The 26,434-nt window shown below is 36.8% G+C and overlaps 1 long non-coding RNA gene across 4 annotated transcripts; it reads left to right on the forward strand.

The window, feature by feature from the left end:
• Window positions 1-4,361: 4,361 nt before the first annotated feature.
• On the forward strand, window positions 4,362-26,434 carry LOC137850743 (uncharacterized). Of its 4 annotated transcripts, none has more exons than XR_011092782.1 (4): window positions 4,362-4,474; window positions 4,859-4,962; window positions 10,048-10,130; window positions 26,271-26,434. It is a non-coding gene; the product is annotated as an uncharacterized lncRNA (long non-coding RNA). The 4 variants fall into 4 exon arrangements; XR_011092780.1 differs by lacking the exon at window positions 26,271-26,434 and adding an exon at window positions 11,236-11,510; XR_011092783.1 differs by lacking the exon at window positions 26,271-26,434 and adding an exon at window positions 10,274-10,410.

A 26,434-nucleotide genomic window follows, 5' to 3' on the forward strand; every position in this document is an offset into this window, starting at 1 on the left:
GAAATAAACCCCACCATGGAGTTTTGCCTCACTCTCCGTTTGTATCAAAACACCAAAACTGCTTTGTTTCATCATCATAGACATGTCTATCATCATCTTGTCTTGAAACTCTTGTAGGATGCATCCTGCACAATCTCCCATGCTGATCCAGAAGGAACACAGGCAGTTTTACTGATTCATGCTCTCCTCAGGATCACCAGCCTAGAGTCTTTTTCATCATCCCCCATAAATAAATAAATAAATAAATATAATTGATACAAATTTATTCTGGTTTAACTCACCAGTCATATCAATCCCTTACCTCCTTCCTGTTTCCTCAGATGTCAAGAAAACAAGCTTCTGAAAACAACAACAAAACAGCCCTTCATCAATAGAGCTTGTCAGCTGCAGACTGTGTGACTGTGTTTTCCTGCTTTTTAGCAGCAGATCTTAATATCTCTAAGAAAATGACTGCACAACTAACAGCCTGTACTTTTCATCCATCCATAAATGCACAGCTGGCATTCTTATGGGATTTTCTATTATGCATATTCAGTCCAGCATTTTCAAATCTTCGGATGGTCTGTGTTATTCTAGCTGGAGGAAAAAAGCTCACCACCAACAAAACTATTGTAACAGAAGTCTGTTCTCTAATCCTCAGGGTTTATCTTAGGTTAACTTTGGGATATGTACAGAAAAGACTTCATTTTTATTCACTTATACCTTCCATGGAATCCCAGAATCTATGTTGCTTGCAAAGAGAAAGGCTCAGCCTCACTTTAGGAAGCGTGCAGCCTCTCTTCAGCTGATGGATGGTGAAAACACAGGTTCCAGCCACCTGTTTAATATTATGTCTTAGCTCTCATTTTCTCTAGAGAAAATTGCTTGTTGAGTGGCAGTTGTAATAGTCCTGTTGATACAACCAGAGAGATATAAAAGGAGAAAAACGAAAATGAATGGAAGGAAGTCAGGCAGGCAGGCAGGCAGGAAGGCTGGTTTATCAGCTTGTTCCAATTTTACTTGCTTTTGTTTACTCATTTAGACAGCACTGTCAAAGCCATGTCTTTCTGGAAATACTTGCATATTTAATGTTTGTCCTTTTGCCTTCTTGAACTCTCAAAGAATTATTATGTTTGGCAGCATAATTTTTCATCTCTGGTGACCTCTTCAGTGTCATATCTAGACTGACCTCTTCAGTATCATAACTAGAGCAGCTCAGAAATGTTCACCAAAACAATTTGATATGAAACATTTTATTTTTCTTTTAGACAGAAAATTCTGATCTATTGAGGGGCTGTCCTGGAATTTAATTAATGACTACCAAGAGAAAAAGGAATTATCAGAGTCTTTCCAACTATATTTAAGATTGTATTTGCTAGAAGTATCATGAGTTACATTTGAACATTTCCTAACACTTAACAATCATCATTTCTTTATACTATGGGACTGACTGGTTCTTATTTAACAGATTAATCTAAGATATTTCACATATGGTTATCTGTGTAAATTTTTGTTAGCAGAGACCAGTGACCCAGCCAGAAACTAATCATCAATATAAGTATTTCAGCTCAGAAGTCATTAGCCCTTTTATTTTCCATATAATAGCAGAGATAGTAACTTTACATGTATACTTTTAGAGAGCCCTCTGTTGCTTTTCTCTCTCATAGCCAGCTTGAGTCAGCATAACTTTACAAGCCTATGTGCCTAAAAAGCAGAGATTTAGTTTATTATTTATTTGACTGAAAACTCTGGATGGTTACATCTTTGTCCAAATGCTGGTAAGATTTTAGAAGGTGTAAGAGAATGAGAGGATAACTCTGCTGCCTTTGTACCTGCTGAAGTCATTGGGATTGACTTGGAACCTGAGCCACTGAAAGAATAAGCACCCTGTGGACTTTGGGTCAGGCTTCGAAGGGACTACAAAATCTGTAAGTCAGATAAAGCAACATCACTCTTTCAAATGCCTGACAAGACAGAAGAATCCAAACCCATCAGTTATTGCCTAGCCTCCTATATAGAAGGAGAATTAGCTGACTCTGAATGGGATCACCAAAGGCAGTACACTCAGTAGATCATCTCGTCAGCTCAGTTGGTATACAGATATGTAGTATAAGATGAAGCCTGAAATCCTATGACTCAGGATTTATCTTTTGATATTGTCCCTCTGGAGACTTATAAAGGAAATTACTATTTTCACTACCATGGTACTGAAATCACTTCTGAAGTTATGTTCTTATTTTCTTCTTATTTTAGGGGCTTGAACCACTAATTGGTGAGCATGAACATTGGAGTAGAAAGGTTTTCTCCACTTCTGTTGGTATGCTGTAGGCTACAACCTACAGCGCTGAATCAGGAAGTGGTAAAGGCAGTTTTATCGGCAGTCCCGGCTATCGGGGGAGGTCCCAGTTGACTGGCGGCTAGCAAATGTGACACCCATCTACAAGAAGGGCCAGAGGGCAGACCTGGGAAACTACAGGCCTGTCAGTTTGACCTCAGTGCCAGGGAAGCTCATGGAGCAGATTATCTTGAGAGTCATCACGCAACACTTGCAGGGCCAGCAGGCGATCAGGCCCAGTCAGCATGGGTTTATGGAAGGCAGGTCCTGCTTGACAAACCTGATCTCCTTCTATGACAAAGTGACGCGCTTGGTGGACGAGGGAAAGGCTGTGGATGTGGTCTATCTTGACTTCAGCAAGGCTTTTGACACTGTCTCCCACAGCATTCTCCTCAAGAAACTGGCTGCTCTTGACTTGGACTGGCGCATGCTTCGTTGGGTTAGAAACTGGCTGGATAGCCGGGCCCAAAGAGTCGTGGTAAATGGAGTCAAATCTTTAAAAGACGTTTAGATGTAGAGCTTAGGGATATGGTTTAGTGGGGACTGTTAGTGTTAGGTTGGAGGTTGGACTCGATGATCTTGAGGTCTCTTCCAACCTAGAAATTCTGTGATTCTGTTCTGCTTCTTCTGCAGGAAGGTAGTGTGAACAATATATAGATAGGTGATCACAAGATAACCTGCAGAAACTGTACATTTAAGGAAGAGCAGGAACTCTCTCTCAGCTGTCCTCTGTTGCATTGTCTTCCTGGTTAAGAGTTTTCAATTTTTTATAACATCTTGGAAGGCAGTTGGCGTGTAGAAAGTTCCACAAAATGGAGTGCAACCTTTAATTTAATGATTATATCACCCTGCTGGGCTGGAACAGATGCCAATTTGCCTTTTTGTAAGTAGAGAAAAGAGCTGAGGATGGTTTCCTCAGGACAATTGAAACCAATCTCAGTTTTCCTTAATGAGCACTCTAAATATAAGTTTTTTAACTAAATTTTTTTTTTAAAAAAGGTGGGGGGGAACTCTTCATGTATTCTTAAAAGAAAGTGGAAGCTGCTTGTATATTTGTAGAGTATGGAGTGAGCTACACAGGGGAATAAGCCAAACAGTCATACCATTTCATAATCCTGTTTGAGTAGGTGGTAAATTGGCAGGATAGTTTTGACTGTGATGCCTCAGACAGCACATTTTTATTGTAAATATTTAAGATAAAACATGTAGGCACATATGTGACATTTCTGTTTTGCAGCTTGATTTCCAGCTTAAGACTACCTTCTGCATCACGCTGTTGCTTACAGACCTGTAAAGCCATGGAAATTACCTGTGAGAACTCCTGATGACTTACTATTTTTGTATTTGTTCATCATCCAAACCTTTTGATTTGGTCACTCTGATCAGGAAAACACTAAACTCATCTGCTGTAGTATTTATGACAATATTAGAAGTTAAAGGTTGTTAAAACACAGTGGCCTGATTATCTGCATATGCTGTATTAATACTTATTTATTTATTTATGTTGTGAGGGATGCCTGGGGTGATTTACACTCAGTTACAGAATGAGTGGTAACAACGGAAATACTAAACCTGGCTATAATGCCAGTTTTCCTAATTGTTGACAAAGCCCTGGTTACAGCCAGTGGAAGCTCAGGAGGCTGATTCAACAAATATATTGTCTCCTGGAAACTTCAAAGTTTGGTGAGCATTGAATTCAACAAACTGAACATGAACATCTTTAGAGCTCATATGTAGTTATGTAGGGCTCTGAGAGAAAACCGGGGTTTTAGAGAGACATTTGCATAGCTAACCCTATTTGCTCTAGGAGCGTGCAAGCACTTTATAAATGTAGATTTCTAAAAGCTCAATGCCATGACTATGAATTTCTCAGGACTACAAAAGGAAGCTGTGTAGTTAATATCATTTATTACTAGCAGTTACCAAAGGACAAGTTTAGTGGATGCCTTTTAGATATTTGCAGATACACCTGTTTTCAAATAACCAGGTGTCTCCAGTTACTTGTTATCACTTATGTAATAAAAGCAAATTGCAAACAAACAAAGATGGGTATCCTAAGACACTTTCCTTACTGTGATTTAAATCTTTCACCAGCCTACATTATATGACATCTGCACAATGTATGTGTGCTAAATGATAATGAATTGCATCAGACAGTATGTGCTCTAATGAATTGCATCAGACAGACGGTATGTGCTCTGTTGCTTAAAGTGCTTGTTGGTCATTAGTTAGTCATTTCATTTTTCTTTAATTGCTTTGGACAGTTTGGTGAAAGTTGCATTTGTAAGTATTTCTGTGAATAGATTTTCCAAATCCAAGGAGTATGTGTTTTAGCAATTCTCCTCCTAAGTCCAGAAAACACTGAAGGTGTTATTTTTTTTTATTATTATTATTTATTTTTTGACCTGTGAGGTCATATATTTAATATATTTTGGTGGTGGTGGTGTGTGTTTTCTCTTTTTTTTTTTTTTTTCTCCCCCCTAGCTATAGCAGCATATTCAGCCCAGTTCTTCACAAATGCTTCTTGTTTTGCTTTTATTCTAGGAGAGAAATTAAACCCCTGTCAGCTAGGAGATAGTGTCTGTAAGGAACTGCAAGGGAAGAGGAGGCAAACAAAGTGCTTGACAGCAGAGCGAAGGAAAAAAGTGGTAAGTTCATATGGGCAAACATTAACAGTATGAGGGGCCAGTTTGTTTTCAAAGAGGAGAGAGTCTATACTTACTCTTAGTTTGTCATTATATCTATTTTACGTGAAATCTGGATAAACTTTAAAAATAGATGAGAAAGTGACCAAAACAAGAGATAAGCACGCATCTCCTCGGTACTACGAGGCTTATCCCAACTGACAGAAGTCATCTTTCTAATTGCAGAGATGATTACTAGATGTAAAATGACTTCAACCTGATTTTGTTTAACAGTGACAGCCCCTGTCCTATTAAAAGTCCTTTTAGCCTACTCCCTTATAGCACTCTGCAGCTACATTGGTGACCTTTAATCATGTTCAGTATGAGAGTGTAATCGTAACAATTTAGTTAAGTGACTTGTGAAAGCTTGTTTGGGCTTAAAAAAAAGTTCTGAGGCTTTGCAGGACTAACTATGTTTTTCCTGCCAAACAAACACCTCATGAAGTCAGGGTGACTTCTTTGCTTTTGGAAGAGTGAAAATTTAGATGGGGTGTAATCATCACAAAGTCTTTATTATGTCCGTCTTCAGCCTACAATCCTTTCTTAAAGTGAACATTAAACCTAGGAACTCTAGCTATTGGTATTTCTAAAAGGGGAATGGGATCACCTGTCTTTAGATGGAACAAAATACTGAGACACACAAATACCTGCGGAGAACTATTTGATAAACAGGTTTTAGCCATGAGTTGGTGATGTTTTGTCAACCTTTCAGAGGCTAAATCAACTGTTCCAGCTAGGTTTCACAACTGTCTGATTATAGTACCTATAATTAAACATTTATTGAAAGTGTCAGGAAGCCATTGGCCATTAAGCTAACTCTTTTTCTCTCTTTTTAATTTACTTTACGGGAACGTGCCCTTGGAATTTGGGCAGATCCAGCCTTTGCAGATTGAGACTATGTCCAAAAGAAGAGCATGAATTGGTGTCACAAATTAGAAACAGGTCTCTGTGCAGAGCACCGGGGCAGGTAAATTACATGGAGACAGAATTTGGACATAGGCCAAATCTCAGCCATCTCTTTGAACAGCCTGCTGCTCTTTATATGCAAAATACATACTGCACGCATGCCAGCACCCCCAAAAATGCTGCTGCTGTCTCTATAGAATGCTAGCCAGTTTATGAAACAGTGGTGTCTGACTGGAATACAAGTCCCAAGTGCTACCTGTCGCAACAAGACAATATTTAAGGAAAGATTTCATGAACTTACATCTTCAGATACGGATACTATTCAGCAGCACTAAAGGAGACTAGAGTCCACTTCCCCCTTTTCTTGTTTTCCCAATTGCACCGTATGTTTAGGCATAATTGCCTCATGCTCCTTTAAGTAGTGGTTGCACAGCCTTCATACCGTGTGCTGGCTGCAAAGCACTGTCATGGAGGTTATCATACAAGATCAGCATTTCTGCCTGAAGAAGTCATAACTGAGCAAGCAGGTAGATGAGCTTTACAACACACTAGTGATTCCGTATTTCAAAGCACGAGCGCAATTTAGCACAGAAGATCTGTAGGTTGCCCATTGAGTCTGCCCATGCCCATGAAGGTTGAGAGCAGCCAGCATACTTAAGGTTTGTGCTCTTGTTTAGTGTGCCATCGCTCCCCTATATAACAAACATGAACAAGCCCTAACTGGCAGTATGGCTCTCTGCTTGTGAGTCTAGAAATAGGTAACTTAGAACAACATCCTGGAGTGGTATTCATACTGACATTTCTGTAGATTACCATGCTAGTGACAGTTTCTTATCATAGCATTTTTAACACATCTGCATTTGAGCCTTTTTCTAGATAATGACTTCTATAAGAATGCATTTGCTATCCAAAGGAATGTTCAAGCTTTTTTTTTTTTTTTTTTTTTTTTTTTTTTTAAGGAGAAGAAGGGCTGTTGTTTTTTTTCTTTCTGTTTTCAGAAACTGTCTTGAAACTACTCATTTTCAGTATATTTATTGTCAATATATTTAACTTTTTCCCTCCATCATAAACAAAGTATTATTTACCCTCTGAAAGAAAATATCGAACTTGACAGTTGTAAAATATAATATCTTTGAAATTGTTTGTGGCAATGATGTCCTTAAATCTGTCAGATTAGCCCATATCCCCATAACTGCAGCACCATTTGAGCAAATAACAGATGGGGACAGTATCAGACATATTATGTCTGTCTGCTTCTGGTGATGTTTCCGCAGCTCAGGACTGAATCACTGGTCTGCTTTAACAGTTACAGAAATCATCTGGTGCTGCAGATAGATATTCAGAATACTACTTAGTTTATTATTATATTTATTATTATATTTTATTTATTATATTATTTTTATATTATATTATTCCTTAACAAAGGAAAGTAACCTTTTTGCTGACACAAGAATTGAACTCTCCCTTCATGTTTCTTTGAGTTTAGATAAGGAGCTATCACGATGAATACTATAAACAATTTTCTTATACCACTACTCTTTATAAACAAATGGTTGATCTTTTTTTGCATGGATATGACAAACCTTCATGGCCCATAGGAACCTGAACTCTCCATAAAAGAAGCACATAATACCATTACTAATCATAGACTAGGACAAATAGGATGGTTACAAGGCTGTAAGGATTGTTGATTTTATTATCAGAAGGATGTAATCAGCAGGTTAAGTACATGAATGGTACTGCATATGACACAGGTCTTGTATAAAATGCTGAAAAGGGGCACGCACATTCTATGGTTGCCTTCCTTTTGTTTGTTTTGTTTTCTAGCTGATCACTGTTTTCCTGTTGTGCAGATACTGTTAGACATAATACAGATGCTAGTTCAGATGTAATTTAAGTGAAGCTCAGTTTTTCTTTTGATCCATATAAAACATCAGAGTGTCTGCTTTTCATGCATGGGATCATGCATGGGATCATGCATGGGATCATTTTCCAATAATCTCAGTCAAGGACGTACTAAATGCATAGTTCATGAGGGATCTTAACAGCTGTGATTGCTTGAAGAATCCAGTAAAAATCAGAATGAATTAATTTTGGCCCACAATACATAATAAACCATGGAAGTAAGCACCTGTGATCAATGAGAGTGAATGGAGAAATGGAAGCAGAAAAAATAAATCACAATTTGTTGTATTATTATTTTTTATTATCATTATTATTATTTTACAATTCAAAATACCAGGACTGTTTTTTCAACTGTTAAATTTCAGACAAATTTCTGACTCCACAAACTATTTCCTGCTCTTCAGTTACCTAAAATGTGAGGAAAATGGTAGTAGCAGTAAGATTGTGGAGAACAGTTGTCTTTTGCTTAGTTTTAATGCTGCAGTCATGAAAGTGATAGAGACAGGTAGAATTTACTAGGTAAGAAAATAATTTAGAGACTTCCTTCCTTGCTTTGTTTAGGTAAGTCTTGTGTTTATTCCAAAATGAATACATGAAACATATGAAATACATGATTTCCTGCAGACTCTACCTCTTCACGCTGTACTACTATAAGTCTACCTTATGCATCTGTCTTTGTAGGATAAATACCTGAGTGCCCATTTCACTAAATCAGAGCAGCAAACTGGGACTTGGTGGTTATTCTATGCAGTTCTTGTTTCATTTGAAAAACTGAGTGAGCAAAATAGTGTTATCATTAAACCCTTCCAGAACAAGATTTTAATGTTTGCTGCTCATAGCATAATATTTATGCTCAGACAGTAAAGGAACACAGAATTACACTGTGTAGCAAGCATACTAACTGTGTATATATAAAAACAAACAAACAAGCAACAAACAGCAGTCTTTGTAGCCAGCATATCGATGATGATAGTATACTATCATAAACAGTGTTGTTTAATATGGGAGCAATTGTTGATATTTTCTCTTTCTCTCTGCACACTAAATACCCATGTATGTACCCTAACATTCAATATAGATAATGATAAGAAAGTAGATATTAATGTCTCTTTTCTGTTATCTGAGTGTGACTGTAGCAATATTTTTGTGACAATTTTTAAATTTCACATCTTTGAGTTTTAACTGCCATCAGTAAGTCTAAAACGTAAAGGGATAAGAGTGCCCTAAGGTTATGCTAAGTGCAGAAGAGTACTGTGTGCACAAAGCAACGTCAGTGGGCAGAGCTCCTGTGAGGAAGGAATTGGCATGTGAGTCAGCAAAGAAATACATGTCAACCAAGGCAGGAGCTTTACATGCCACTGTAGCTGAGGTCTTTCTGAGAATTATGTGTGAACATACTTTGCTTCTGATCATCTGCACCGTTTACCTTCTTTTAGCACCCATATAGATATCCTACCTTCTCCATATAAAAAGGTGACTACAGAGTTTGTGTTGACATCTTTTTTTCTTAAATGAAAAGAAGGTATTTTTCCCTCTGGGCCTTACAACCTGTTACTGTTATCCTTTGCTTTTTTCATGTTTATATACAGTCCTCCTACATATCCTCCGTTTTATTTTGTTTAGTCAGCTGTACAATGAACTACATTCATCTTCTTAAGAGTAAACTTTATTTGCAAGACTAATGTTTAAGAGTTGGGTTTGGAATACTTTTTGGCCTGATTTTCTAAGGAAATGGGGCATATGGAATTGTACTACCAATCTGCCAGCTTTTCAGGCATTCATTTTTTATCCTGAAGGGATGTTTATGTCTGCTGGACAAGTTCAACCAAGATCAAAGACATTGAATTCCTTAAGATCGCAGAAAATTGGTGGTGAATAAAGAAGAGAGATTAGCATCACTGCAGTCCCCTGACATTGAGGCAACATGGTGAAACCAACCATTATCTGATCTATTTGGCCTAGCAACTAGCATGCATATACTAGCTGACTAATTCATATACATTTCCAAGCTGATCACAACACATGGCACCTTATCTCTGCTGGCTTCTTCTTGACTCTGGGATATGTTAGTAATATAGTGAGGCTTGGAAGTGTTCAGACAGTTGGAATTAGCACAGCAATGCCTGTAGAGGGTACAAGGCAATGACAACAACAGCAAAATAAAACAAAATCACTAGGCAACTAAACTTCAATCATTTTGATGCTCATTGTTTTATTTTGCTTTAATATGCTTTTCAGAACTTCTTGGGAGAATCTGAACTACAAATGTCCTCTCTGCATCTGAGTATAAAGGAGGATCGTCTCTGCCCATCTTCCAGAAGGTAGGAATCGCAGCAGTTAACCAAGAGTATGTATGTCTCATCCATTTCATAGTTTTCTGTTTTGTGTGTTTTGCTGATGGTTTCTGAACTTCGAAGTTTTCAATTACTATGAAAAATAAGAGAAGACATCATTTTCATCATAGGGAATGCCTGTGCACAGAAAAATGATTACCTGTGACAATTACTGGAAGTTATTTGAAGAGTATTTGCTCACAGAGTGGCAAAGAATACAGAAGCAGCAGATTATAACTTCAAAATAAAATAGAATGGCTGATCCCTATTTTTTATTTTAATCTGTTTATTTATTAGAGGTAAAGACTATAGAACCATTATTGTTAGGCCCACCTTGGCAATGATCTTCTAGTGTCTTTCTACGGCAATTTTTATAGCAAGAAACATGTCTCTTCCTTCATCAGAACTTAAGGAATGTACCAATTTCATGGTGTAGTTTGATAGTTTGAATGTTGTGGTTTTGTAAGATTTATGCTCTCTGCTTTTCCCCCACCCTGGTCTTACTTTGGCCCTCAGATCTGACCTTATTTTAGCTATTTGTATATGTTCTGCTCGTTTGTATGTTCTGCTTGTTTGTATGAGCTGCCCAGGCACTGTGATGGCTGTTGTCTTTGGCCCTATTCTTCATCTGGAAATATGCCCTACTCTTTAGCTTTCCTGCCTCTTTGACCTTCAGCCTGACCTGGTATTCATCTTCATCTAATCCCTTCGGTAGTTCACGTAGACTCCGTTTTCCTGGAGTCCAAGTTTGGTTACATCCCGAGTGCGCTTACAGCCCAGAAAGCCAACCATATCATTGGCTGCATCAAAAGAAGCTTGGCCAACAGGTTGAGGGAGGTGATTCTCCCCCTCTGCTCTTCTCTTGTGAGACCCCATCTGGAGCACTGTGTTCAGCTCTGGGGCCCCCAACACAAAAAGGATTTGTTACCTGGTCTAGTGGGTGGCATCCCTGCAGGGGGCTATAATTATATGATCTTTAAGGTCCCTTCCAACCCAAACCATTCTATGTTTTATGATTCTGTGTTTCTAACCAACCACTTCTGATAAAATAATCAGTATTCTCATTACAAGTCTTGACCTGTCCTGATTTCAGCTATATGGCCTAAGTCTGAACTTCAGTTGATCATCAGTACTGAGAAGGCACAAAAATCTGAGTTCTTGTTGTGGACTGCAAACTTTCTGCAAAAGATTCCAGTTACACTACAGTTGAATATACAGAATGTAATAATGAAAATCACAAAAGATTAGTTATGGAAGGAAAAAAGCAGGTCAAAAACAATCAGGTATCAAGGCATGGACATCCCACAATATTTGCATTGTTATTTTTATAAATGGGAAAAAATAAAGAGACTTAGTTTGTCTGTCTTAGGTCTTGTATTTAACATTTTTAATAGTATGCAGGGATTCATTATCTATTCCAGTGTTGGAAGGTAGTTCTGCCTGTCATTCCCATACTTCCACTAGACAATCATATTTTTACATAATCACATAAAATAGTGCCTCTGGAAAACACTTCTGTATTTGTGGGAGCAAATTAGAAGCAGCTGAAAACCCCATTGTGTGGCAGTGACATGTCTACCAGTTCTGCCTCAGGTGTTATAAAAAGTGGCATGCAAGCAAACTCACAGAGGAGAGGCAATTAAGATCAAAAAAAAGAGTTGAAAATTATCAGACAAAAGATTGCAAGGTCAGGATGCCAAAGCATGTCAAGGAACGGTAATAGAGATAAGGGAAGCCTACAATACAAACTATTGGGAATTTTATGACATTTAGAAACATGTATAAAAACATTTTGAAACACTACATTGTTCTTGGGATATTTTTATATCTTCTGAGGAGTATTTGATAAACTAAATCATCAGCAAATGACCTGTAGAAATGCAAGGTTCAGGGAAAGAAAACTGTCCGTATCTACATTGTTTTCACAGTTTTAACAGCGGCACAAACACAATATTATGTAATTAGTTGTTAGGCGCAAATTTGATAAAATATAAAGCATGCTTTATACATGAGCATGCAAAGTGGAGAGCTGGGATATGTAAGGAAATTTAAGCTAGATATTCTCTTCCTTTTTGCTTGGGCAGAATTCTGTTTGTGGTTTCTTTTGCCTATTTTTTTGCTATTATTTTTTTCTACTCTAGCAAAAACCAAAGACAAACATCCTCCAAATTCCATGTGCCTTAGTGGTTCTTTGTTAGTTTTGGCTCCACATCAGTCTCTAAATAAGGCTTCTCTGTTTTTTTCTCAACAAAATACACAGACAGCCTCTTTCATACTATAGAATAACTAAACACCAAGAAATTACATTGCTTCTGTGTGCTGAGTGAGAAGCAAGTTAAGATTTTCTTCTAAGACTGAAACTCCAATCAATATATATTAAATTTTTTACCTGAAGAGGAGTTACTCCAACAGAGAACACTAAAGAAAACTAATTCTACAGCACATTGACTACAACTCCTAACTGGGATTCTGGTGAACTGAGCTGGACTCCCTGCTAGGATATAGATAGAGCAAGCACTGTCCTTTTATTTGACCTGAAATTTTACTTTCCATTTGAGAAAACAGTGTGATGAAAGTTTATCGAAAAGTTTTGGTATGAGGCAGTAGCTTCCAAAACAAGCAAATACACCCATAAAATCTTTCTTCAGATAAGTCCTTCTAGTTGGAATCTGAATAAATATTCAGATAACTTGGTCCAAATTTAGAGAGAAAATGTTTGAGTGGCATGTGCACTTGGCATACGAAATAACTAAGTTCAAGTCTCCGGTATCTGCTCTAGATAGAGGGAGGATATAAAACTGATCCTCTTTCACATTAAATGACTAACAGAGTTGAAACTGTTGCATTTTATTTTTAAGAATCTACATTATTTAAGAATTCAGGTGTTAATCTTTGGAAAATATTAATTTTTGGAAAAGGCTAGTTGTGATGTGGTGAGAAGGTAAATATATGTATTTTAAGGTATTGGTTGAATCACAATGCAAAATGAATAAGAAAGAAAGAAATCCCAGAAATATTCAAAAACTTCCCACTCCTAAACAGTACTGAGGTCTATTCTATGACATTCTTCTTGCATTTAACTTTCAGTTTCTATTAGGTTCATATTTTAATAGAGTTGCTGGATTAAGGTATTGATTTAATTTTTCTATGTATTATTTAAAGCTGCAAAATTCTATCCTATGACCAATGGGTCATACTGTTAAATAAAAAAGATTATTACTACATTAAATAATATAAAGTTTCTTATTTAAGAATACCAGTATTTAAAGGCTTAAGAAATGCATGAGAGGGACATTTAGTCATAGTATTACAGCTTCTTTTGAAAACGTAAAAATAAAAGCAACATGATATAATCATGAATGATTAATACAAGGGTCATTTAACTAAACATATAAAACAACTGGCAAGCACATCAGATAAAATATTGAAGTGTAAGCTATATGGAAGTCCGTGATTAGAGATTGAATAGGTGTTGGAGAAGAAAAAAGGAATCCAATTAATGTATGAAATATAATTAGAAAAAAAGTGGAAAAAAAATGCAACAGAAACATGCTATTGGTGATTACAATACACTGTACAACAGCACTGTAACATGGAAATCAGATGACAAGAGTCATCATACTTAAAATCCTGGGTGTGTCTGTCTGTCTGTCTATCTATCTATCTATCTATATTTTAACCCTAGTACCATTATCCTAGTTTCTTCCCTTCTGTTATAGTGGGACCTGGATTTTAATTTGCAGCTGTGAAGGCTGATCATGAAACTTTAATTTGGCTCCAGTCTTAAACCTTTCTCAAAGTCACTGATTTTACAAGAGATTTATACTTACAAAACATTTCAGCCTCCTAGTATTTTCTTAGACAGTCTAAAAAATGTCCTGCCTTTAAAATTTTATTTTGAACATCAACTCCTGAAACTTAATACTGTGTTAGACAGGATCATTTTAAAGGCCCCAGTTTTTTTCTCATACCTTTGACTGGTGTGTATTTTATTGTGCCTATTACTGAATGTTCCTCTTAATCCCTGAACATATGCAATGCCTCACAAACAAGCTTTGTGAAAACTAATTAAAAATTGAGGGTTCAAGTGGGAATTTTCCACCAAGGCTCTTATGGTTCCAGTCATGGCTGTGATGTGCCTGCAATAATCAGATGTGCTAAGCATTGTTTATCTGATGGTGAGATTGAAGGATCCATGTTAGGATGCTATTTCTTTTCTGTAAATAAAGGAAAATGTACATTTAGCTCACCTAAATTTATGAAGATGAGCTTCTAATTAATCCATTTAATAAAATAAAAAGAGAAATAGAACAGGAATTTCTCTATGTGTAATCCTCTGACTGATATTATATGTATTGGGCATATGTATATACTGGGGGGTGTTGTTGTCAAGAGCCAACAGTGTAGTACTCCCTAAACAGTGTGGCTAGTTGCAGATAAGAGATGCAGAGCAGTACCACAACATCATATGCTGTGAGTTCTTTACCTCATGACTTTGTATTGAAGGCCATTACTCATGTCAGCTATTCAAGACATCACAGCACAACTCTTAGCTTTTACCATGCCTGAGTGAAACGTGACAATTTCATGTGCAACAGAAGTGAAGAACTTGAACAAATCTGACTGATAATTCACAAGATTTCAGGATGCATTTCTGTATGTGCTACTTTCACTAGTGCATTCACAGAGCAGCACATTAATTGCATTAGACTATGAATCAGTCCAGAGCTAGTGGTTCAGAAGTTCACTTTTGCAGACAAGTATTGGAAAGGGTCTAAAGACCTTCTTTAGCTTCATCTAGAAAGGTTATCAGAGGTCACAGATCAGTATTATGGAAAAAGCCACTTCCTGGTATTATCAACTAGCTTGGAAAAGAGTATCACAAGTTGGTATAAACATCATCTGCAGCTGGACTCAGGCCAGGATTCTCTGCAAGATTTATTTTTATCTCCAAAAATAAAATCAATTAGGTCCTAGGACTAACTTGAACTGTTGCATATTGCCAAGAAATAGCATCTTCAAGGGATGGTTGGAGGGGGACTTACGGGAGGCCACTCATACTGATTCCTCCTGTAGGCATGTTAAAGGACTAGTTACAGTCCTGATCTAGTTTGACAGCTGGGGTATGCCTGTCTCCATTTTCATCAACCTCTTCCCTCTGAACTTGCATTTTCACATAGGTGGTTGTGCTTTCATGACAAAGTTTTTCTGCAGAGATAGTGTTACAAAATTTCCACCTTATACATCAAATTTTGGATTACTTCACAAATGTTACTCATAAAGCTTCTGGTCTGTTGCCCCCATACAGATTAGATAAAGCTAAGATGTTTGCCTTGCTGAGATAAAAATCTCACATACCTGTCTGTCTTCCCACCCTAGCACATTCTCCTCAAACTGGGACCCAGCCGTGGCCATGCAGGGGAAAGAGTGAAATCAGCACATTTGCTGTCTTAATGAGAAAATATGGAAAAATATCAGTCTGCACCCCTGCTCTGTTCCCTGAAAAGTGCTACTAAATGGAGGAGTCAGATCAGTGTCTTAGATTGCCCAAATCCCCCTTCCCAGCTTCACCTGTGACAACCTCCTGAAACTGCACTGCCACCTCCAGCTTCTCATAGGAGATGCTGTATCAGCCATATGTTTGCAGTCTGCTACTTCAAACTACTTCTCTCATCCAAATGCCAACCCCATTTGTGAAGAACAAAACTAACACATAAGAGTTTTACTCAGCCATGAATACTGATTTCTCTTCCATGTTTTTCCCCCTTGGCTGGAGAGGAATCTAACTGTGACAAAGCCCTTGGTGCTGTCACACTGCTTGTGTGCTTCCTCTCATTCTGTCCATCAAAGTTGTCCTCACAAGTAGGAAGTTAGCAGCCTAATACATTTTTAAATTTAGTTTTTGGGTAACGTTTCTATTTTGTGGCTGCATACTAGCATTTATTCCAAGGAAAGCATGGTAATAATTTTGATTTCACAGAAATGGTAACATATTGGAAATATGCTTCATAACCAGACTTTGATTTATGCCACCAGCAATGCAATCTCTTCCAGCACTGAGTTATTAGCAAATATTTAGTGGTTAAAAATGTCCTGCAACCAGACAGCTAAATCCATTCATTAGGTGTCTTTATGCATCTGTGAGACAACAATGTCAAGTGAATAATAGTTTAGTTCCTAGAATGTTTCAGGCGATACTGTTTTCTTAATGAATATGCATCTCCACTTACTTTTGAATGGTAGACTTTATTAACTTCTTACATGTCCTTTTCTCCCTTTCTGGCTTTTCTGTTTGAAAGAAGGACACAGTTTTTCTGTTTGCCAGAAGTTTTCAAGGATGAACATTGTTTTATTTGCAATGCCTTATTATAAGTGCTGGACTTAATGCTGTCTTTGTTCATTAACTTCATGACTCGGCTCCTGTCCTCAAAATACTTGTCTTGCCAAGAAAATCTCTCTCACTTAATAAGAAGGCAGAAGCAACAGAACTAGTAAATGAATTCAAGCAAATTTCCTGAGTAGGCCTGCTCACCTTCTGAAATGAAGACAGGGTTAGAAGGAAAAGATGGGTCTTATTCCTAGCTTAAATGGAAAAGAGGGAAGGAAACATGGGGGAATTTGTAAAAATCTGTCAGCCATGGAGAGAACTGAGTCCTCAGGGGGAGAGGTATGTAGACATGGAACGAGAAGATAGCTTTTATAGACATGAAGCAGTTATGTAATATGATGAAATGCAGAGAGGCAGAGCTCTAGGGCACAATCATTCTCTGCTAGCACAATGCTCGGTCATGCAAAAAACATTTCCAAACAAGAAATTAACCCAACAGGAATAGAAATTGCAGCTGTAATGAAAAAATGCCATACTCAGCTTTAAGGTTGTTCTGACTGATAATTCTGTGTGTGAGGAGTGTTTCTCTTCAGCTCCACATTCCCCACCCATTTGGCAAAGTAAGCAACAGCCTTAAAGCCGATGCAGAAAAATGCTGGGACGATTTCTTCCTCTGAAATGTTGTATGTCCCTTTATATTTTGGGCTTTATTTCCTAATAGACTAAGGTTTATTGTGGTACTACTGTCTGGATGTCCATTCATCCATCCACCTATTTCATTAATTTTTCTTCTGTTTCCAAAAGCTTTAGGACCTATTTCTTAGTCTCTGTCAAATTTGAAGGAAGGATCTTACAACTCTGTAAATTCATGGGCAAGCAGAAAAGACCTCCTCTTCTGCTGGAGAGAAGATAGGCAGAAATCAGTGTTTATACTGGTGTTTGACATAAGACAGCTGGGAAATCATGATGACCATATTTCTAAGACAATATTTTTTTTTTTCCCCTTGGAATTGGAAGATGCCTCATAAGTGTAACATGGACTTGTCCACTCCTTGATAGGAGACCAAAAGCCAACAGTTGCAAATTCATAAGAAACAGGTTTGACTAGTTGTTGTTTGGACAGGACATTTAGTGATTTTTATATATCAAATAAAATATGTTATCCATAACCTCCATGCACACTAGGGAGATAGACTATATTTCTGAATGGCAAGGATGCTGGGTGCATTTGTAAGCAGGGAAAGATTAAGGAAGTTCTCCTGTAATTTTATTGCAATGTCTAGTGCTATATGCCTGTTTTTGAAGAATCTGAAGAATCAATGCTCTCGAGACCAAAAGGAATTTTGCTGAAGGTATATGGACCAACAGGCAGAAACATATGAGACAGAGTGGAGACAGCAATGTTAAATTGTAGTTTCTCAACAGTATTTCCAATCACATATAAGTACTAGTCTCTCAGCAACACCTTCTAGGAATTGAAGAAAGTCCTTTCAGAAACTGTATCTCTTTTTCTAATTCTACTTACAGTCTTTCTTGTTTTCATATGTCTAATAGAGTGTCTATTCTTACCTTTAAGTGACTGCCTTGAATTTACTCACCTTTCTAACGTAACTTTATTTATCATGCTTTTTGATTCCATGTGTACTTCAAGAGATGTTTCATATGTTTCATTTATTTTTTGTTTTCTCCAGTCTTGTCTGTCCAATGATCATCTCACAATAGCTGTTGTTTATTAATACTTAATTGATTAAATAATATAGAGACATTTTAATCATTTGTAGATAATTCAGAGTTACAAAGCGTGAAAGATACTCATTTACTTACAAAAAATTTAATACAATAATATGTTGAATATCTAATGAGAATGTGAGGCTAAGCTAAATATTTGATATGTATAAAAGGTAACTTCTCTTTGACAGATGGGGGCTAATTTCCATTTCTTATTTCTGCATCAACATATTCTGTCTTTATCAAATCACAGCACTGTTATAAAGGTGAAAATCCTGATCAATCAGCCCTGAAGTGTTTTCTAAATTTGAGTCTAATTACAAAGTTTAAGATTTACAGAAAGCCACGTACAGCTGTCATGGAAGTCACTAGAAAAAAAGTACTAGATATTAAATCAAGAGAGCCATTGTATCCATGTCAGTAAAAAACTGAGAATGCGTTAAAAATATATTTAACCCTGTAGGCAGCTACATACCAAACTTCTGTTTGCTCACTCCCCGCAGTTGGATAGGGAAGAGAATTGGAAAAAAACAACAACAACAACAACAACAAAAACATAAAACTTGAGGGTTGAGATAAAGAGACAGTTTAATATGACAGAAAGGAATGGGAAAATAAAGATCATAATTGTAAAATAATATGCAAAACAAGCGATGCATGATACAATTGCTCACCACTTGTTGACTGATGCCCAGTCAGACCCCAAGTAGCAGCTGCCTCTCTGCCACCTCCCGCTGGGGCCAACATCCCCAAGTTTTATTGTTTTGCATGACACTGTAAGGTATGGGGCATCCCTCTGGGCAGCCTTGGTCCTGGCTGTGTCCTCTCCCAGCTCCTGGTGCACCCCCAGCCTCATCATGGGCAGGGCAGCACCAGGAGCTGAAAAGGCCTTGGCTCTGGGTAAGCACTGTTCTGTGATAATCAAAACATTACTGTGTTCACAATGTTATTCTCATCCTAAATCCAAAACACAGCACCATACCAGCTACTAGGAATAAAACTATCTCTATCTCAGAACAAAATAAAATAAACAAACGAATAAACAAAGAGGAAACAAATATATCTGGGATATAGAAGCATGAAACAAGCTTGCCTCACTTCCAAAAATAAATGACAGTTAGAAAACTAACCTATAATAAAATCCACAGGTCTGCCTAAACACCTGATAAAATGCTTTTACGTATTGTGACTTGAAATGTTTTGTTTTCATTATTACTTTATCACTTTACTTGCATTATAACTCAGTTCCCAAACTGAATTTGATTTATGTATCCCAATAACATGCATAATGAGGAAATCACCCAATTTAATGAATAAAATCCTTTGTTGAGTGTCTGTCTTATTATACCTTTCCTTCAAATTACTCACTTTTGAAATGCTCTAGTGGCTTTTAGTAACATGTTCTGGTTCATAAGGGTACTTAATCATTGAAATAACATGTGTGATGATGCAGTGGTTGATGAAAGATACAATCTTAAAGAGTTCTTCTGAAAATGAATGTGGAAAGGTGGATGATTTATAGTAGCTAGCAGAAGGTTCACTGTCTTAAGTTGCAATAGAGGGCAAGAAACGTTGTAGAAGGTTAGTGAAAGGTGAAACTGCCATATGTTTCTATTCAATTTATTGAAAATAAGAGATGTCTTAAAGCCAACAAGTCTTACATTTCCAGTAAATTCATACAACTGAACTGCTTTGGGGGGCTGCATCTTGTAAAGTGTTTGTTTTTTTTTTAGCTGAGGTTGTTCGCGTACCTAGTAATACAGACTATATAGTGCTTAAACTATGGAGATGCTCCTTAATACAGTCTTTACTTTGCTAACGTAATCAAACCTAGTTTTTTCTTAAGGGAGGTTTTATTCATGCTATCAAGCTGGAGAAATTTTAAATGTTATTTTCAGATTAGACTGACTTTTATTAAACACAAAAAACAGATTTTACTTCACTAAAAACAGATTTTACATTCCTGGATAACCGTTATACCTCCAAGAGACCCAGACCAAACTGATTGAAAATGAATGTTGGAACATTCCACCTTCATGTGAAAAGCAGCCAAATAGTTTAATTTGTTTATTTGTTTATTTATTTATTTTTAGCACAACCAGCCAATATTACGTTACAAGTGATGAAATAAATTTCTGGGCTATTGTGACCAAATAAAAAAACTTCCAAAAGCACTGCATGTCCTTTCAAACATTGTGCATTTTATCTTTTCCCCAATCCAAATTCTTGTAATTCATTACTTTAACTGCATGTCCTTTCAAACATTGTGCATTTTATCTTTTCCCCAATCCAAATTCTTGTAATTCATTACTTTAACTTAACATTAATTTTGGCACGCACTCATATAGAGACAAATTTCATCTGGAATGAAAGAAAGGACTTCTCAGTGATTGTGCATGCAGAAATCAGATCTCAGGATCTTTATATGAAGTGCTAAAAAAAAATAAAAAGAATTAAATTCAAGAGAATAGATAATAACCCAAGTAAATTTAGCAAATAATGGTTCTGAGAATGCCACTAACAGTTACCATAGAAATATTAACATTTCCTGGCACTAAACATGATATATTATTGTTAATTTTAGATGCTGGTACAAGTCCATTATGATAGCATTGGGGCATAATCTGCATTCTTGGACAAGGGTTTGCAATTAACTTTAACTGAGGGCACAGAGAGATTTGATGGAGATCTGGTAATTTTACCACCTCCAGTGCTGCCAGCTCTAGTTCTGTATGCTCTCTTTTCACCCATGAAACACAACAGTGACCAGCAACTGCAGTCCAACAGATCACAGGAAGAATCAGAAATTCAGAATGTTCTTCAGCAATGTCAGAGTAATTTATTGCTGGGACCTTATCAGACTGAATACAGTTTTCCTACAGGTAGCCCAGCCTTAAGCTAAACCCAGCTTTAAATCAACAGAAAATGTTGCCTGTACAAACCCTAATGTCTTTTAGGATTTCCTCAGAGTAGTGCATACCACACTTCTACTGATGTTAGTGGGATCAGCTTTTTATGATGTGTCCTCACATGACAGGTTTCATTTCAGCACACTGGATTTATGTACCAGTCAGGCTTCATAGTTTTTATTCTCAAGACAGGAGGAACACAGGATGTCACAACATAAATATACACACACAAGGCAATAGAAGATATTAATTCTTATTTGAGATTATCTAATTCACTGAGGAAGCTTAACGTAGCTCTAGAGAAAGTCAAGTCAGAAAGAGAGATAGGGAGAAGGACTGATGCTGTGAGATGCAGAACATGTCCAGCCTCCCTGACGTGCAACTGCAGTTAGGAATAGGTTGGCTCTTCAGGAGAAATCCAGTCAAGATTGCTGCATAGATGCATTATAGAATGAAATTTGTGCAGCTAAATTTGTGGAGCGGGGCTGTTTAGACAACCTGTCTTTAGAAGAAGTTTTATATATTTGGGAGCATGACACAGACAATATCAAAAATAAATAGGATTTCTAATTTCCAGTGAACTTATTTAAAGTTTAATAAACCCTCAAATTACAAAGTTCGGTGCATTCAGGCTACTTGATGCTTTAAGCTTGAGGTTGGCAGTTTCTCAGTGTTTGTTGATGGCTGAAGCTATCTGGTGATCTGCCAAGCATAGATACCATGCAAAACATTCTTTGAAAGTTCACTGAAGAGTTGCTTCTGTTTCATTTTTATACAGTTAGTTTATTGATATCCATAAGCTATTAGTGTTTTGTTTTTTTTTTTTTTTTTTCTTCCCCAAATGCGGAGATTAATGTAAGCTTTAATAAGAAGAAAATACATTCCACCTAAATTTCTTTATCATTTGTATCTCTACAGTGGAAACAGTTTTATTAACCTGATTAATGCTTAATACCATGCTACTTCATCAATCTTTGTTATCTTTGCACCTCATATGAGTAAAGTTTCAATCACTATATATCACTTCATCATAATATTGTAGCTAATTCAATCTAGAGAGAAGTGTATGAACTTAACTTATTATATTTTTCCCTGCAGAGATTTAGCATGTAGATTTCATCCAGCTAGGCAGCCATTACCTTGTGAATATTTATCTGAGCTGCTTAACCCTCTAGTGCTGATAAGTTGATGGGAAATCTTAGAAGAAAATATTTACTTACAAAACTTTCAGCACTCATTGCAGGTGAAATCCCACTCTCATTGGAATAAGTGTGAGTTTTGTTACTGAATTCAGGATTTTCCCTTGATCTGCTGGACACTTCAGGTGTGGCCAGCAGGTCAAGGTAGGTGATTGTCCACCTCTACTGTGCCCTTGTAAGGTCCCACTTGGAGTGCTGCATCCGGATGTGGGGCCCCCAGCACAAGAAGGACGTGAGGCTGTTGGAGCATGTCCAGAAGAGGGCCATGAGGATGATCAGAGGCCTGGAACACCTCTCCCGTGGAGAAAGGCTGAGAGGGCTGGGGATGTTCCACTTGGAGAAGAGGAGGCAGCCTTTCAGTACTTAAAGGGGGCTTATAACAAAGGTGTAGAGTGACTTTTAACTTGGCAGATAATGATAAGAAAAGGGTTTTAAAATAGAAGAGGGGAGATTTAGATTATATTTTAGGAGGAAATTCTTTACTATGAGGGTGGTAAGGCATTGGAACAGGTTGTGGATGCTCAAGTGTTCCAAGAAGCCTGGAACTGTTCAAGGCCAGGTCAGATGGGACTTGAGCAACTTGGTCTACTGGGAGATGTCCCTGCCCATGGTAGGGGGTTGGAACTGGAAGACCTTTAAGGTTCCTTCTAACCAAGCCATTCTATGATTTTATGATATGATTTCACTTCACCAAAAGAACTCATCTTGAAGCATCTACAATAGCCTTTTATTAGGGACCTGAAGTACACCGTGTTTTGGGACATAATAATAAACAAAACCAAAGTGAAACAAAACAAAAACACAAACAATCAAACAAAAGACTTTTCTGGCACAAACCAAAACAAAACTAAATGAACAAACAAATAAAAACAACATTTGGGACATCTACTAAGATGTGTCTGCAAATGAGCAGCCCTTTTGTTAACTGAAACACTTCTGTTCTTACTAATGATAGTAAGTGCTGAGATGATGTCAGAAGCATGTAGCAAGTCAAACTTCTGGATATATGAAAGGACTAGGAAAATGATGTATCTGAACTGAAATATTAGGGACTGGAGGAAATACAGAAAAAGTAGGTAATGGAGCAGATTGACATTTTCACTGTTTCTAGGAACTTTGTGTTGAGAATCAAAATGTTGTTCCTCCAACAATATCTTCTGATTTACTGGGGGATGGCAACAAGGTCCCAGCATCAGCTACAAATGCTGCCCACTAGTACAAATTGCCCTCTACTCTTCACTCAGTCTGGTCAATATGCAATATTTTTATCATTTTTTAATCATATTTTTATCATATTTTTATGCATGTTTCTTTGCACATGTTGGATGACAGATCCAGATAACCTTCTGGACAAGGCTGAGTTGATAAAAGTCTGCAAGTTGGTCTGAGATGTGATAATTTGATGTAAACCAGGTGAACTGTCCAGTCAAAAGCATCATATTCTCAGAAGATGTACTGGTGGGAATAGCCTTTGGGGCCTAGCCAAACTGTCTTTAGGAGAAAGTGATTTTATTGCTGGAAGTGCTACCGTTTTGGCTCATATTGTGCTGCAGGGTATTTAACATGTGTCATCTGTTCTTGGTATCAGAACTGGTCAAATCATCATTTTATTATCATCAAAGATTAATAATTTATGTGAGGAATTTTGTCTGTTTACATCCAAAACTATAGTTCTATGAAGAATTGTATTTTACACGGATACAAAGCAAAAGAATATGCTTCAAATAATTTGTTCTTTTTCTCCATTCCATAAACTCTGTGCTTATATGCACATATAATTAGTCTACCTGATTCACTCGTAGCACTGTGCTACAGAATTCTACTGTAGCCATTCAGTATTTTCCTTCTCACTTATTTGGCTGCAGACTTGTTTTACAGGATTTTGCAGTCTGGGTGAAGTTTCCCGAAACCAGGAGAAACAGTCTGGCTTTTCAATTATGCTGTTGGAAGTAAAACTGCTGTGCATTTCTGTGGGAGCAGTATTCCATGTTTGGGTTTTCTTTTATCCACCATTCACAATCCTTATCTCATGGTCAAATGTAGTAAAGGTTTCTCAGTATGATAATAGAAACTTGCCTTTCAGAGTCATCTTTTCTAAAATGTGCTTGAAGATAATAAAAGGTTACAAGAGGCTAATACCTTTCCATATCATAGAATCAATATATCAATACCTTTCAACATATCAATACCTTTCTTCATCATAGTTTCAGTTCAGCATAGGTAGGAACAGGTATTCATAAAAGTGACCCCGATCCATTACTCTCTCTGAATTACAGGAAAGATTGCTATATGCTGGCTACAGATGACTAGGCACCCCTTTCACTCTTTACACACTCATGTCCATAATACTGTCATGTACATTTGCATATAACTATATTTATAAGACAATGTCTTTTGACTTGTGCAGCACCTGTATATGGTGTGCATATGTGTATATTTATATGTATACATGTTTATATATACAAATACATTTGTAACCTCTATTGAAAATGTCATACCTAATTAGAATACGTTTAGGAGAAGTATATTTTTCCCTAGGGTTTAAATGATAATTAAACTTTCATGTTATGTCCTCAATTTTTAATGGAGAAGGAAAATAGCAGCTTACTGATAGAAAAGAGGCACCTTAAGAGCCTGCAATATTTAATAGGTACTCCCAAAACAGAAGTGCTTCTCATGTGCAAATGGGCTGCTGACCTTTTATAGCTCATGAATTTCAGTAGGTGAAGTATAGATATTTTCTAGTATTCTTTGGCAGGATCATGCTACTTTATCTTCTGTTTACCTTCTAAATATTGGCATAGATTGCTTAGAAATGCCATTCACAAATAGTTGTCTTTACATCATTCCTTATTGATCACGATGGTAGGCTGCTGCATTTAGTCCTGATGTTGATGCTTCTTGTTTGAGGGCTGGAGAAAGATCCCAAATAATGGCGTCTACTAATAGGATGCTGCTAATAACATAAGAACAAACTGGAACTGCCTTAATAACACCAACAAAATTGCATCTTTCAAGATAATTCAAATCAAAATCACCTTCATTAGTTATTCAGTATAACAGGTACCATACCTCCTTCAGATACTACATTATAAGCAACAGCAATGAAGTAGATACATTGGACAGAATTTGAGAAAGATAAAGTGTATATGAAATGCAGTTTTCTGTGAAATACAAAGGGCAGAAGAAAGAGAGAAAAGTGGGCATGATCATGCCCATCCTTCACTCATATATCATCACTATGTGAATTAAGTGAAATGGGATTTTGCAGTTCTTTACTCAAACAAATTTGTGTGGCACCTATAAAAAAAAATGCAGCATTATTTGGTCCAGATTACCTGAATTTCTTCAGAGAGCTACCACTCCGCCATTAGCAGATTCTGTATTTCAGTTGCAAGAAGGCTAATCTCACATCACATCATTAGAAAATCTTAGATACTGTACTGTCCACGCTATAACCTAAACAAAATATTTTAACTATAGAACTGATTATATTTTAAAATATTTCAAATGTCAAGCGTAGGGTTCTCTCTTCTTCCATCACTATTGATTTATTCAGTAACACATTGAGAGACTAGTTGGATGCATCTTTGAATAAGGTTCTATTTTAAAATTTTTAATGTCATGCTGCTTATTCATATATTGTTTAAAATTCAATATTTTCTTCTTTTCACATTTATACATTTTAAAAGGTTGCTGAAAACACACAAAATACTGTGTGAAATTGCTAAATGAGGCTATTATTTTCTTTTTTTCTATGCTAATGAATTCATTAACAGTTGTTTAGTTATCAGGGGTATTCTTCAGTTGTTAGATTAGAAAGATTTTAATCTTATTTCTACTGTGAAGCTGGTCATTAAATATCTGAGAGAAAGTAGATGATTTCTCCTGTAGTAAAATAATCCCCAAACCACCAAAACATGCTAAAAATACTCTTCAGTTTGCTTTTTCATATATTTTCCAGAACATCACAATGAACTGTGCCGACATGTCAACAACCGAGCAAGGAATAATATCAATGCTGTACTTATAACAAGCAGTGTAAACAGTAAGATACAGTTTTCCCAGTTCTGTGTTTTGTCAGATTATCTTTTCTAAACCATAGAATAAAACAGACTTTTATAGCTA

This window comes from Anas acuta, chromosome 2, assembly GCF_963932015.1.
Source record: "Anas acuta chromosome 2, bAnaAcu1.1, whole genome shotgun sequence".
Classification (NCBI taxonomy): domain Eukaryota; kingdom Metazoa; phylum Chordata; class Aves; order Anseriformes; family Anatidae; genus Anas; species Anas acuta.